Source organism: Oryzias latipes, chromosome 1, assembly GCF_053564925.1.
Source record: "Oryzias latipes strain Hd-rR chromosome 1, Olatipes_Hd-rR_3.1".
Lineage (NCBI taxonomy): Eukaryota > Metazoa > Chordata > Actinopteri > Beloniformes > Adrianichthyidae > Oryzias > Oryzias latipes.
Window position 1 is genome coordinate 12,770,933 of NC_136237.1, and position 15,725 is coordinate 12,786,657.

Sequence of the window (15,725 nt, forward strand, 5' to 3'; positions counted from 1 at the left end):
CCCTTCTTTTCCCACTCCCGCGCATCCCCTCAGGAGCGCCCAAGGCAACGCCTCCTTCCGTGGCTGCGTTGCCTCCATGACAACAGGAGTCAAACAAAAGTCCAAAGGAGGTCCGCGGATGGCGGAAATGTTGCTACGCAGTGCTCAGAACATGTACATTTGATAGTTTCAGCATTGTATAGTGTAAATGCAAAAATCGGATACGGGTCACTTTTAATAGTTGATGTGAGCGGGTCGTCAAAAAAATCGGATATAGTCAGAAAATCGGATTTGGGCATCAAGACCTGCAGTGTAAATGCAGCCTTAGTGACAATGAGGCAGTGTTGACAAAGGAGATTGTTTGCCTTTTGGGTAAGTCCAACAAAAGGGCTGTTAATGAACTTTGCACAAGATCAGGGCACACATATTGGAGAATGAGGGCATCAATCCCTCTACCTCTCACACGCTAAGCGAGCGCTCTACCATTTGAGCTAATTCCCCCACACTTCTAATGGAATCTTTTGAAATTGAAACTTTTGCATGTTTACAGCACAAGTCTTTTGAACTTTGTTGCAAACCCAAACACCGTGGTTTTAACTTTTACTCATAAAAATCTCAACTTGCTCCAGTGGTTGCGAACCACAGGATTGCGTAGTATCCACAGTGACAAAGCTTTTGCCCGCACGCTTGGTGGCACCACATTAACAAAAGATAAATATGTGGGCCATTTAAAAAAAACAGCTAGATTGTAAGTTGACCCATCACCTATTTAGTTCTGCCAAATAAAACATCCTAGTCCACCAGCTTTTCCTGATGTTTGCCTTTCCTAAGGAGCAATCTGCATGCATTTTTTTTCAGTTATTCACTTCTTGTGAGCATGTAAATAGACTCATTTGTTACCATGATCTGGTGTCTTCAATCAGTCTCAGTCTTGCATTTTGTACAGCATACTTGATTTCAATCATTGACATAAACATCTGAAAGCCAGCAGGGCACTGGTCCTGAGGACCAGCAAGCCCTGATCAAAAAGCTTTCACAAACGTTACAAGCCATACCAACAACAGACTTAAGTCTTCCACTCATGCCTTAAATTCTTAATCCATTAGCTTTTGAAAGCTTAAATACAAAGGAGAACATTTAAACATCTTCACAATTAAAACTGTCATTTATTTGGTAAAGAAGAAAAATCTTTACAGTAACTTTCATGAACTTTTCCGCTTGTTTCTTTGTTTTCTGATTTCATTGTTTGGTCTTGGTCATAATGATGGTGCAGATTCTCAGTCATCTAGGTCACGATAAAATGAAAAGTTGTGAAAAATTCAACTGGACAAAATTTCTGGTTTGAAGACTCATCCGAGCGGCTTCTTACATTCCTGACTTCACATAACAGCATACACCTCACTGCTCAGTTTGTCTTGGGTTGTTTTGTCCTTGGGCCGGACTAATCTTTGCCTCAAGGTGTTTCCTGGTTTGATGACGGGATGTTGTGGCTCACTATCCAGATGTGAAACCCAGGACAGGTGAGAAAACTTGGCGACCTGGGGGACAACCACTCAGTGGTTAGGGGACTTTGTTGGCCATCATCCAGAAAGGAGAATATTTACATGTCTAGCTCAACACCAGTCAGACAGCACGGAAGAAGCTGCTCGGATAAGAGGCGAAACGTCTTCAAACCAGAAATTTTGTCCAGATGAATTTTCTGAACTTTTAACTTCGTCGCAATATTAAAACAAATGGCAGTGGCTGTCGGCAAGCTGACTGACCTACTTGCACGAAAACAGAAACAACGTCTGGAAGAAGTATATTGTGTTGCAGTACTAGGGTATTTTGAAAAGCATTGCTATTTATTTTACAGAGAGCACAGGCTTCTGTTCAGGAGAATGAGAGCATCGATGCCTCTGCCCGTCGCCTGCAAAACAAGTGCTCTGCCATTTGCGCTAATACCCCAAGAAGAGCCTACAATTTTTTGCTCAAATTCGAAAACACTTTTTGCCTTACTGATAGCACAGCTCCTGCAAACCTTGTTGCATACCACAAGGTTTTGTCTATTTTTTCGTTCCTTCTAAAATGTTCCAATTTGGTGGAGTGGCTGGAATGAACAGGCTACCTCAAGATAACACATGCCATAGAAAGCCTGTGACACCAGTGATGTGTGCAAAGGTACTTCGTGGCAAGATGGGGTGTCCGAGTGGTTAAGGAGATGGACTGCTAATCCATTGTGCTTTGCACGCATGGGTTCAAATCCCATCCTCATCGCACATGCTGTTTTGTTTTACAAGGAAAACAGGCTCTTCCAGTCATTTGTTGGTGTCTACGTGTTGTGGTCACATACAGTTTAAAGAACCTTGAGCACATCAACAATGCCCAAAGGAAAAAGATGTTGGAAATGAGACTGGTCTTGTACATGTGTTACCATGTCTCTGTCAAATCCATGTGTCATTTCATTGTCAATGTTTACACTGAATAGGTCTTTGAGAACTTGTTGTAAAGAACCTTGGAAAACGCACTGGAATAAAGGCATTTGTCATGAACAACGGACAACTAAGAGCGTCCAACATGTTAGGCCGCATTTATACTGCATGGTTCAAGTGACCCAATTGTGATATTTTCCTCTTACAGATCGGATATGACCGGTGAACTTGTAAGCAGGAAAAAAAAACATGGATTCCGTTTTACTCAGATCGGAATCAGGCCTCACTCCTATGTGTAAATAAATCGGACATGAATCGTATACGAGCATTTGCGTGTGCCATGTAAGAAGACAAATCGGGTATTCCACAGTAAATGCGAGTTGTAGGTGAGTGAGGTCAACCCAGGACACCACCAACTGAGATCACATGACTTTTTAAGGTGCTTTTGTGTGCTGATTTTGCTGTTCGAGGACAGCTGGAGCCCCATCAGCGTGTTAGCTTTCAGCCTTAGGCTTCGTTATTTCCGGTCCGGTCCCGGTCGGGATGCAAACGGTAACTAATCAAGCGGGACACCGTTGCTCTGGAACAGGCTAGAAGCCGTTTATTTCTTTGCTTGGATCAAACTGTTAGTACAGCACAACATCTGCAAACACTTCCTCATTCAAAACTCAGCGAGAGCACATAAGCCGGCCGAGCAGCCCTTCTTTTCCCACTCCCGCGCATCCCCTCAGGAGCGCCCAAGGCAACGCCTCCTTCCGTGGCTGCGTTGCCTCCATGACAACAGGAGTCGCACAAAAGTCCAAAGGAGGTCCGCGGATGGCGGAAATGCTGCTACGCAGTGCTCAGAACATGTACATTTGATAGTTTCAGCATTGTATAGTGTAAATGCAAAAATCGGATACGGGTCACTTTTAATAGTTGATGTGAGCGGGTCGTCAAAAAAATCGGATATAGTCAGAAAATCGGATTTGGGCATCAAGACCTGCAGTGTAAATGCAGCCTTAGTGACAATGAGGCAGTGTTGACACAGGAGATTGTTTGCCTTTTGGGTAAGTCCAACAAAAGGGCAGTTAATGAACTTTGCACAAGATCAGGGCACACATATTGGAGAATGAGGGCATCGATCCCTCTACCTCTCACACGCTAAGCGAGCGCTCTACCATTTGAGCTAATTCCCCCACACTTCTAATGGAATCTTTTGAAATTGAAACTTTTGCATGTTTACAGCACAAGTCTTTTGAACTTTGTTGCAAACCCAAACACCGTGGTTTTAACTTTTACTCATAAAAATCTCAACTTGCTCCAGTGGTTGCGAACCACAGGATTGCGTAGTATCCACAGTGACAAAGCTTTTGCCCGCACGCTTGGTGGCACCACATTAACAAAAGATAAATATGTGGGCCATTTAAAAAAAACAGCTCGATTGTAAGTTGACCCATCACCTATTTAGTTCTGCCAAATAAAACATCCTAGTCCACCAGCTTTTCCTGATGTTTGCCTTTCCTAAGGAGCAATCTGCATGCATTTTTTTTTTCAGTTATTCACTTCTTGTGAGCATGTAAATAGACTCATTTGTTACCATGATCTGGTGTCTTCAATCAGTCTCAGTCTTGCATTTTGTACAGCATACTTGATTTCAATCATTGACATAAACATCTGAAAGCCAGCAGGGCACTGGTCCTGAGGACCAGCAAGCCCTGATCAAGAAGCTTTCACAAACGTTACAAGCCATACCAACAACAGACTTAAGTCTTCCACTCATGCCTTAAACTCTTAATCCATTAGCTTTTGAAAGCTTAAATACAAAGGAGAACATTTAAACATCTTCACAATTAAAACTGTCATTTATTTGGTAAAGAAGAAAAATCTTTACAGTAACTTTCATGAACTTTTCCGCTTGTTTCTTTGTTTTCTGATTTCATTGTTTGGTCTTGGTCATAATGATGGTGCAGATTCTCAGTCATCTAGGTCACGATAAAATGAAAAGTTGTGAAAATTTCAACTGGACAAAATTTCTGGTTTGAAGACTCATCCGAGCGGCTTCTTACATTCCTGACTTCACATAACAGCATACACCTCGCTGCTCAGTTTGTCTTGGGTTGTTTTGTCCTTGGGCCGGACTAATCTTTGCCTCAAGGTGTTTCTGGTTTGATGACGGGATGTTGTGGCTCACTATCCAGATGTGAAACCCAGGACAGGTGAGAAAACTTGGCGACCTGGGGGACAACCACTCAGTGGTTAGGGGACTTTGTTGGCCATCATCCAGAAAGGAGAATATTTACATGTCTAGCTCAACACCAGTCAGACAGCACGGAAGAAGCTGCTCGGATAAGAGGCGAAACGTCTTCAAACCAGAAATTTTGTCCAGATGAATTTTCTGAACTTTTAACTTCGTCGCAATATTAAAACAAATGGCAGTGGCTGTCGGCAAGCTGACTGACCTACTTGCACGAAAACAGAAACAACGTCTGGAAGAAGTATATTGTGTTGCAGTACTAGGGTATTTTGAAAAGCATTGCTATTTATTTTACAGAGAGCACAGGCTTCTGTTCAGGAGAATGAGAGCATCGATGCCTCTGCCCGTCGCCTGCAAAACAAGTGCTCTGCCATTTGCGCTAATACCCCAAGAAGAGCCTACAATTTTTTGCTCAAATTCGAAAACACTTTTTGCCTTACTGATAGCACAGCTCCTGCAAACCTTGTTGCATACCACAAGGTTTTGTCTATTTTTTCGTTCCTTCTAAAATGTTCCAACTTGGTGGAGTGGCTGGAATGAACAGGCTACCTCAAGATAACACATGCCATAGAAAGCCTGTGACACCAGTGATGTGTGCAAAGGTACTTCGTGGCAAGATGGGGTGTCCGAGTGGTTAAGGAGATGGACTGCTAATCCATTGTGCTTTGCACGCATGGGTTCAAATCCCATCCTCATCGCACATGCTGTTTTGTTTTACAAGGAAAACAGGCTCTTCCAGTCATATGTTGGTGTCTACGTGTTGTGGTCACATACAGTTTAAAGAACCTTGAGCACATCAACAATGCCCAAAGGAAAAAGATGTTGGAAATGAGACTGGTCTTGTACATGTGTTACCATGTCTCTGTCAAATCCATGTGTCATTTCATTGTCAATGTTTACACTGAATAGGTCTTTGAGAACTTGTTGTAAAGAACCTTGGAAAACGCACTGGAATAAAGGCATTTGTCATGAACAACGGACAACTACAAGCGTCCAACATGTTAGGCCGCATTTATACTGCATGGTTCAAGTGACCCAATTGTGATATTTTCCTCTTACAGATCGGATATGACCGGTGAACTTGTAAGCAGGAAAAAAAAACATGGATTCCGTTTTACTCAGATCGGAATCAGGCCTCACTCCTATGTGTAAATAAATCGGACATGAATTGTATACGAGCATTTGCGTGTGCCATGTAAGAAGACAAATCGGGTATTCCACAGTAAATGCGAGTTGTAGGTGAGTGAGGTCAACCCAGGACACCACCAACTGAGATCACATGACTTTTTAAGGTGCTTTTGTGTGCTGATTTTGCTGTTCGAGGACAGCTGGAGCCCCATCAGCGTGCTAGCTTTCAGCCTTAGGCTTCGTTATTTCCGGTCCGGTCCCGGTCGGGATGCAAACGGTAACTAATCAAGCGGGACACCGTTGCTCTGGAACAGGCTAGAAGCCGTTTATTTCTTTGCTTGGATCAAACTGTTAGTACAGCACAACATCTGCAAACACTTCCTCATTCAAAACTCAGCGAGAGCACATAAGCCGGCCGAGCAGCCCTTCTTTTCCCACTCCCGCGCATCCCCTCAGGAGCGCCCAAGGCAACGCCTCCTTCCGTGGCTGCGTTGCCTCCATGACAACAGGAGTCACACAAAAGTCCAAAGGAGGTCCGCGGATGGCGGAAATGCTGCTACGCAGTGCTCAGAACATGTACATTTGATAGTTTCAGCATTGTATAGTGTAAATGCAAAAATCGGATACGGGTCACTTTTAATAGTTGATGTGAGCGGGTCGTCAATCGGATATAGTCAGAAAATCGGATTTGGGCATCAAGACCTGCAGTGTAAATGCAGCCTTAGTGACAATGAGGCAGTGTTGACAAAGGAGATTGTTTGCCTTTTGGGTAAGTCCAACAAAAGGGCAGTTAATGAACTTTGCACAAGATCAGGGCACACATATTGGAGAATGAGGGCATCGATCCCTCTACCTCTCACACGCTAAGCGAGCGCTCTACCATTTGAGCTAATTCCCCCACACTTCTAATGGAATCTTTTGAAATTGAAACTTTTGCATGTTTACAGCACAAGTCTTTTGAACTTTGTTGCAAACCCAAACACCGTGGTTTTAACTTTTACTCATAAAAATCTCAACTTGCTCCAGTGGTTGCGAACCACAGGATTGCGTAGTATCCACAGTGACAAAGCTTTTGCCCGCACGCTTGGTGGCACCACATTAACAAAAGATAAATATGTGGACCATTTAAAAGAAACAGCTCGATTGTAAGTTGACCCATCACCTATTTAGTTCTGCCAAATAAAACATACTAGTCCACCAGCTTTTCCTGATGTTTGCCTTTCCTAAGGAACAATCTGCATGCATTTTTTTTTTCAGTTATTCACTTCTTGTGAGCATGTAAATAGACTCATTTGTTACCATGATCTGGTGTCTTCAATCAGTCTCAGTCTTGCATTTTGTACAGCATACTTGATTTCAATCATTGACATAAACATCTGAAAGCCAGCAGGGCACTGGTCCTGAGGACCAGCAAGCCCTGATCAAGAAGCTTTCACAAACGTTACAAGCCATACCAACAACAGACTTAAGTCTTCCACTCATGCCTTAAACTCTTAATCCATTAGCTTTGGAAAGCTTAAATACAAAGGAGAACATTTAAACATCTTCACAATTAAAACTGTCATTTATTTGGTAAAGAAGAAAAATCTTTACAGTAACTTTCATGAACTTTTCCGCTTGTTTCTTTGTTTTCTGATTTCATTGTTTGGTCTTGGTCATAATGATGGTGCAGATTCTCAGTCATCTAGGTCACGATAAAATGAAAAGTTGTGAAAATTTCAACTGGACAAAATTTCTGGTTTGAAGACTCATCCGAGCGGCTTCTTACATTCCTGACTTCACATAACAGCATACACCTCGCTGCTCAGTTTGTCTTGGGTTGTTTTGTCCTTGGGCAGGACTAATCTTTGCCTCAAGGTGTTAACTGGTTTGATGACGGGATGTTGTGGCTCACTATCCAGATGTGAAACCCAGGACAGGTGAGAAAACTTGGCGACATGGGGGACAACCACTCAGTGGTTAGGGGACTTTGTTGGCCATCATCCAGAAAGGAGAATATTTACATGTCTAGCTCAACACCAGTCAGACAGCACGGAAGAAGCTGCTCGGATAAGAGGCGAAACGTCTTCAAACCAGAAATTTTGTCCAGATGAATTTTCTGAACTTTTAACTTCGTCGCAATATTAAAACAAATGGCAGTGGCTGTCGGCAAGCTGACTGACCTACTTGCACGAAAACAGAAACAACGTCTGGAAGAAGTATATTGTGTTGCAGTACTAGGGTATTTTGAAAAGCATTGCTATTTATTTTACAGAGAGCACAGGCTTCTGTTCAGGAGAATGAGAGCATCGATGCCTCTGCCCGTCGCCTGCAAAACAAGTGCTCTGCCATTTGCGCTAATACCCCAAGAAGAGCCTACAATTTTTTGCTCAAATTCGAAAACACTTTTTGCCTTACTGATAGCACAGCTCCTGCAAACCTTGTTGCATACCACAAGGTTTTGTCTATTTTTTCGTTCCTTCTAAAATGTTCCAACTTGGTGGAGTGGCTGGAATGAACAGGCTACCTCAAGATAACACATGCCATAGAAAGCCTGTGACACCAGTGATGTGTGCAAAGGTACTTCGTGGCAAGATGGGGTGTCCGAGTGGTTAAGGAGATGGACTGCTAATCCATTGTGCTTTGCACGCATGGGTTCAAATCCCATCCTCATCGCACATGCTGTTTGGTTTTACAAGGAAAACAGGCTCTTCCAGTCATTTGTTGGTGTCTACGTGTTGTGGTCACATACAGTTTAAAGAACCTTGAGCACATCAACAATGCCCAAAGGAAAAAGATGTTGGAAATGAGACTGGTCTTGTACATGTGTTACCATGTCTCTGTCAAATCCATGTGTCATTTCATTGTCAATGTTTACACTGAATAGGTCTTTGAGAACTTGTTGTAAAGAACCTTGGAAAACGCACTGGAATAAAGGCATTTGTCATGAACAACGGACAACTACAAGCGTCCAACATGTTAGGCCCATTTATACTGCATGGTTCAAGTGACCCAATTGTGATATTTTCCTCTTACAGATCGGATATGACCGGTGAACTTGTAAGCAGGAAAAAAAACCATGGATTCCGTTTTACTCAGATCGGAATCAGGCCTCACTCCTATGTGTAAATAAATCGGACATGAATCGTATACGAGCATTTGCGTGTGCCATGTAAGAAGACAAATCGGGTATTCCACAGTAAATGCGAGTTGTAGGTGAGTGAGGTCAACCCAGGACACCACCAACTGAGATCACATGACTTTTTAAGGTGCTTTTGTGTGCTGATTTTGCTGTTCGAGGACAGCTGGAGCCCCATCAGCGTGTTAGCTTTCAGCCTTAGGCTTCGTTATTTCCGGTCCGGTCCCGGTCGGGATGCAAACGGTAACTAATCAAGCGGGACACCGTTGCTCTGGAACAGGTTAGAAGCCGTTTATTTCTTTGCTTGGATCAAACTGTTAGTACAGCACAACATCTGCAAACACTTCCTCATTCAAAACTCAGCGAGAGCACATAAGCCGGCCGAGCAGCCCTTCTTTTCCCACTCCCGCGCATCCCCTCAGGAGCGCCCAAGGCAACGCCTCCTTCCGTGGCTGCGTTGCCTCCATGACAACAGGAGTCACACAAAAGTCCAAAGGAGGTCCGCAGATGGCGGAAATGCTGCTACGCAGTGCTCAGAACATGTACATTTGATAGTTTCAGCATTGTATAGTGTAAATGCAAAAATCGGATACGGGTCACTTTTAATAGTTGATGTGAGCGGGTCGTCAAAAAAATCGGATATAGTCAGAAAATCGGATTTGGGCATCAAGACCTGCAGTGTAAATGCAGCCTTAGTGACAATGAGGCAGTGTTGACAAAGGAGATTGTTTGCCTTTTGGGTAAGTCCAACAAAAGGGCAGTTAATGAACTTTGCACAAGATCAGGGCACACATATTGGAGAATGAGGGCATCGATCCCTCTACCTCTCACACGCTAAGCGAGCGCTCTACCATTTGAGCGAATTCCCCCACACTTCTAATGGAATCTTTTGAAATTGAAACTTTTGCATGTTTACAGCACAAGTCTTTTGAACTTTGTTGCAAACCCAAACACCGTGGTTTTAACTTTTACTCATAAAAATCTCAACTTGCTCCAGTGGTTGCGAACCACAGGATTGCGTAGTATCCACAGTGACAAAGCTTTTGCCCGCACGCTTGGTGGCACCACATTAACAAAAGATAAATATGTGGGCCATTTAAAAAAAACAGCTAGATTGTAAGTTGACCCATCACCTATTTAGTTCTGCCAAATAAAACATCCTAGTCCACCAGCTTTTCCTGATGTTTGCCTTTCCTAAGGAGCAATCTGCATGCATTTTTTTTCAGTTATTCACTTCTTGTGAGCATGTAAATAGACTCATTTGTTACCATGATCTGGTGTCTTCAATCAGTCTCAGTCTTGCATTTTGTACAGCATACTTGATTTCAATCATTGACATAAACATCTGAAAGCCAGCAGGGCACTGGCCCTGAGGACCAGCAAGCCCTGATCAAGAAGCTTTCACAAACGTTACAAGCCATACCAACAACAGACTTAAGTCTTCCACTCATGCCTTAAACTCTTAATCCATTAGCTTTTGAAAGCTTAAATACAAAGGAGAACATTTAAACATCTTCACAATTAAAACTGTCATTTATTTGGTAAAGAAGAAAAATCTTTACAGTAACTTTCATGAACTTTTCCGCTTGTTTCTTTGTTTTCTGATTTCATTGTTTGGTCTTGGTCATAATGATGGTGCAGATTCTCAGTCATCTAGGTCACGATAAAATGAAAAGTTGTGAAAATTTCAACTGGACAAAATTTCTGGTTTGAAGACTCATCCGAGCGGCTTCTTACATTCCTGACTTCACATAACAGCATACACCTCGCTGCTCAGTTTGTCTTGGGTTGTTTTGTCCTTGGGCTGGACTAATCTTTGCCTCAAGGTGTTAACTGGTTTGATGACGGGATGTTGTGGCTCACTATCCAGATGTGAAACCCAGGACAGGTGAGAAAACTTGGCGACATGGGGGACAACCACTCAGTGGTTAGGGGACTTTGTTGGCCATCATCCAGAAAGGAGAATATTTACATGTCTAGCTCAACACCAGTCAGACAGCACGGAAGAAGCTGCTCGGATAAGAGGCGAAACGTCTTCAAACCAGAAATTTTGTCCAGATGAATTTTCTGAACTTTTAACTTCGTCGCAATATTAAAACAAATGGCAGCGGCTGTCGGCAAGCTGACTGACCTACTTGCACGAAAACAGAAACAACGTCTGGAAGAAGTATATTGTGTTGCAGTACTAGGGTATTTTGAAAAGCATTGCTATTTATTTTACAGAGAGCACAGGCTTCTGTTCAGGAGAATGAGAGCATCGATGCCTCTGCCCGTCGCCTGCAAAACAAGTGCTCTGCCATTTGCGCTAATACCCCAAGAAGAGCCTACAATTTTTTGCTCAAATTCGAAAACACTTTTTGCCTTACTGATAGCACAGCTCCTGCAAACCTTGTTGCATACCACAAGGTTTTGTCTATTTTTTCGTTCCTTCTAAAATGTTCCAACTTGGTGGAGTGGCTGGAATGAACAGGCTACCTCAAGATAACACATGCCATAGAAAGCCTGTGACACCAGTGATGTGTGCAAAGGTACTTCGTGGCAAGATGGGGTGTCCGAGTGGTTAAGGAGATGGACTGCTAATCCATTGTGCTTTGCACGCATGGGTTCAAATCCCATCCTCATCGCACATGCTGTTTGGTTTTACAAGGAAAACAGGCTCTTCCAGTCATTTGTTGGTGTCTACGTGTTGTGGTCACATACAGTTTAAAGAACCTTGAGCACATCAACAATGCCCAAAGGAAAAAGATGTTGGAAATGAGACTGGTCTTGTACATGTGTTACCATGTCTCTGTCAAATCCATGTGTCATTTCATTGTCAATGTTTACACTGAATAGGTCTTTGAGAACTTGTTGTAAAGAACCTTGGAAAACGCACTGGAATAAAGGCATTTGTCATGAACAACGGACAACTACAAGCATCCAACATGTTAGGCCGCATTTATACTGCATGGTTCAAGTGACCCAATTGTGATATTTTCCTCTTACAGATCGGATATGACCGGTGAACTTGTAAGCAGGAAAAAAAACCATGGATTCCGTTTTACTCAGATCGGAATCAGGCCTCACTCCTATGTGTAAATAAATCGGACATGAATCGTATACGAGCATTTGCGTGTGCCATGTAAGAAGACAAATCGGGTATTCCACAGTAAATGCGAGTTGTAGGTGAGTGAGGTCAACCCAGGACACCACCAACTGAGATCACATGACTTTTTAAGGTGCTTTTGTGTGCTGATTTTGCTGTTCGAGGACAGCTGGAGCCCCATCAGCGTGTTAGCTTTCAGCCTTAGGCTTCGTTATTTCCGGTCCGGTCCCGGTCGGGATGCAAACGGTAACTAATCAAGCGGGACACCGTTGCTCTGGAACAGGCTAGAAGCCGTTTATTTCTTTGCTTGGATAAAACTGTTAGTACAGCACAACATCTGCAAACACTTCCTCATTCAAAACTCAGCGAGAGCACATAAGCCGGCCGAGCAGCCCTTCTTTTCCCACTCCCGCGCATCCCCTCAGGAGCGCCCAAGGCAACGCCTCCTTCCGTGGCTGCGTTGCCTCCATGACAACAGGAGTCACACAAAAGTCCAAAGGAGGTCCGCGGATGGCGGAAATGCTGCTACGCAGTGCTCAGAACATGTACATTTGATAGTTTCAGCATTGTATAGTGTAAATGCAAAAATCGGATACGGGTCACTTTTAATAGTTGATGTGAGCGGGTCGTCAAAAAAATCGGATATAGTCAGAAAATCGGATTTGGGCATCAAGACCTGCAGTGTAAATGCAGCCTTAGTGACAATGAGGCAGTGTTGACAAAGGAGATTGTTTGCCTTTTGGGTAAGTCCAACAAAAGGGCAGTTAATGAACTTTGCACAAGATCAGGGCACACATATTGGAGAATGAGGGCATCGATCCCTCTACCTCTCACACGCTAAGCGAGCGCTCTACCATTTGAGCGAATTCCCCCACACTTCTAATGGAATCTTTTGAAATTGAAACTTTTGCATGTTTACAGCACAAGTCTTTTGAACTTTGTTGCAAACCCAAACACCGTGGTTTTAACTTTTACTCATAAAAATCTCAACTTGCTCCAGTGGTTGCGAACCACAGGATTGCGTAGTATCCACAGTGACAAAGCTTTTGCCCGCACGCTTGGTGGCACCACATTAACAAAAGATAAATATGTGGGCCATTTAAAAAAAACAGCTAGATTGTAAGTTGACCCATCACCTATTTAGTTCTGCCAAATAAAACATCCTAGTCCACCAGCTTTTCCTGATGTTTGCCTTTCCTAAGGAGCAATCTGCATGCATTTTTTTTCAGTTATTCACTTCTTGTGAGCATGTAAATAGACTCATTTGTTACCATGATCTGGTGTCTTCAATCAGTCTCAGTCTTGCATTTTGTACAGCATACTTGATTTCAATCATTGACATAAACATCTGAAAGCCAGCAGGGCACTGGTCCTGAGGACCAGCAAGCCCTGATCAAGAAGCTTTCACAAACGTTACAAGCCATACCAACAACAGACTTAAGTCTTCCACTCATGCCTTAAACTCTTAATCCATTAGCTTTTGAAAGCTTAAATACAAAGGAGAACATTTAAACATCTTCACAATTAAAACTGTCATTTATTTGGTAAAGAAGAAAAATATTTACAGTAACTTTCATGAACTTTTCCGCTTGTTTCTTTGTTTTCTGATTTCATTGTTTGGTCTTGGTCATAATGATGGTGCAGATTCTCAGTCATCTAGGTCACGATAAAATGAAAAGTTGTGAAAATTTCAACTGGACAAAATTTCTGGTTTGAAGACTCATCCGAGCGGCTTCTTACATTCCTGACTTCACATAACAGCATACACCTCGCTGCTCAGTTTGTCTTGGGTTGTTTTGTCCTTGGGCTGGACTAATCTTTGCCTCAAGGTGTTAACTGGTTTGATGACGGGATGTTGTGGCTCACTATCCAGATGTGAAACCCAGGACAGGTGAGAAAACTTGGCGACATGGGGGACAACCACTCAGTGGTTAGGGGACTTTGTTGGCCATCATCCAGAAAGGAGAATATTTACATGTCTAGCTCAACACCAGTCAGACAGCACGGAAGAAGCTGCTCGGATAAGAGGCGAAACGTCTTCAAACCAGAAATTTTGTCCAGATGAATTTTCTGAACTTTTAACTTCGTCGCAATATTAAAACAAATGGCAGCGGCTGTCGGCAAGCTGACTGACCTACTTGCACGAAAACAGAAACAACGTCTGGAAGAAGTATATTGTGTTGCAGTACTAGGGTATTTTGAAAAGCATTGCTATTTATTTTACAGAGAGCACAGGCTTCTGTTCAGGAGAATGAGAGCATCGATGCCTCTGCCCGTCGCCTGCAAAACAAGTGCTCTGCCATTTGCGCTAATACCCCAAGAAGAGCCTACAATTTTTTGCTCAAATTCGAAAACACTTTTTGCCTTACTGATAGCACAGCTCCTGCAAACCTTGTTGCATACCACAAGGTTTTGTCTATTTTTTCGTTCCTTCTAAAATGTTCCAACTTGGTGGAGTGGCTGGAATGAACAGGCTACCTCAAGATAACACATGCCATAGAAAGCCTGTGACACCAGTGATGTGTGCAAAGGTACTTCGTGGCAAGATGGGGTGTCCGAGTGGTTAAGGAGATGGACTGCTAATCCATTGTGCTTTGCACGCATGGGTTCAAATCCCATCCTCATCGCACATGCTGTTTGGTTTTACAAGGAAAACAGGCTCTTCCAGTCATTTGTTGGTGTCTACGTGTTGTGGTCACATACAGTTTAAAGAACCTTGAGCACATCAACAATGCCCAAAGGAAAAAGATGTTGGAAATGAGACTGGTCTTGTACATGTGTTACCATGTCTCTGTCAAATCCATGTGTCATTTCATTGTCAATGTTTACACTGAATAGGTCTTTGAGAACTTGTTGTAAAGAACCTTGGAAAACGCACTGGAATAAAGGCATTTGTCATGAACAACGGACAACTACAAGCGTCCAACATGTTAGGCCGCATTTATACTGCATGGTTCAAGTGACCCAATTGTGATATTTTCCTCTTACAGATCGGATATGACCGGTGAACTTGTAAACAGGAAAAAAAAACATGGATTCCGTTTTACTCAGATCGGAATCAGGCCTCACTCCTATGTGTAAATAAATCGGACATGAATCGTATACGAGCATTTGCGTGTGCCATGTAAGAAGACAAATCGGGTATTCCACAGTAAATGCGAGTTGTAGGTGAGTGAGGTCAACCCAGGACACCACCAACTGAGATCACATGACTTTTTAAGGTGCTTTTGTGTGCTGATTTTGCTGTTCGAGGACAGCTGGAGCCCCATCAGCGTGTTAGCTTTCAGCCTTAGGCTTCGTTATTTCCGGTCCGGTCCCGGTCGGGATGCAAACGGTAACTAATCAAGCGGGACACCGTTGCTCTGGAACAGGTTAGAAGCCGTTTATTTCTTTGCTTGGATCAAACTGTTAGTACAGCACAACATCTGCAAACACTTCCTCATTCAAAACTCAGCGAGAGCACATAAGCCGGCCGAGCAGCCCTTCTTTTCACACTCCCGCGCATCCCCTCAGGAGCGCCCAAGGCAACGCCTCCTTCCGTGGCTGCGTTGCCTCCATGACAACAGGAGTCACACAAAAGTCCAAAGGAGGTCCGCAGATGGCGGAAATGCTGCTACGCAGTGCTCAGAACATGTACATTTGATAGTTTCAGCATTGTATAGTGTAAATGCAAAAATCGGATACGGGTCACTTTTAATAGTTGATGTGAGCGGGTCGTCAAAAAAATCGGATATAGTCAGAAAATCGGATTTGGGCATCAAGACCTGC

General features: G+C 43.2%; 5 non-coding genes across 5 annotated transcripts; all 5 read left to right on the forward strand.

Moving 5' to 3' along the window:
• Nucleotides 1-2,153: 2,153 nt before the first annotated feature.
• trnas-gcu (transfer RNA serine (anticodon GCU)) lies at nt 2,154-2,235 on the forward strand. Its single transcript has one exon. It is a non-coding gene; the product is annotated as a tRNA-Ser (tRNA).
• A 3,007-nt stretch (nt 2,236-5,242) lies between these two features.
• trnas-gcu (transfer RNA serine (anticodon GCU)) lies at nt 5,243-5,324 on the forward strand. The gene has a single exon. It is a non-coding gene; the product is annotated as a tRNA-Ser (tRNA).
• A 3,003-nt stretch (nt 5,325-8,327) lies between these two features.
• On the forward strand, nt 8,328-8,409 carry trnas-gcu (transfer RNA serine (anticodon GCU)). Its single transcript has one exon. It is a non-coding gene; the product is annotated as a tRNA-Ser (tRNA).
• A 3,005-nt stretch (nt 8,410-11,414) lies between these two features.
• trnas-gcu (transfer RNA serine (anticodon GCU)) lies at nt 11,415-11,496 on the forward strand. Its single transcript has one exon. It is a non-coding gene; the product is annotated as a tRNA-Ser (tRNA).
• A 3,006-nt stretch (nt 11,497-14,502) lies between these two features.
• On the forward strand, nt 14,503-14,584 carry trnas-gcu (transfer RNA serine (anticodon GCU)). Its single transcript has one exon. It is a non-coding gene; the product is annotated as a tRNA-Ser (tRNA).
• Nucleotides 14,585-15,725: the final 1,141 nt, after the last annotated feature.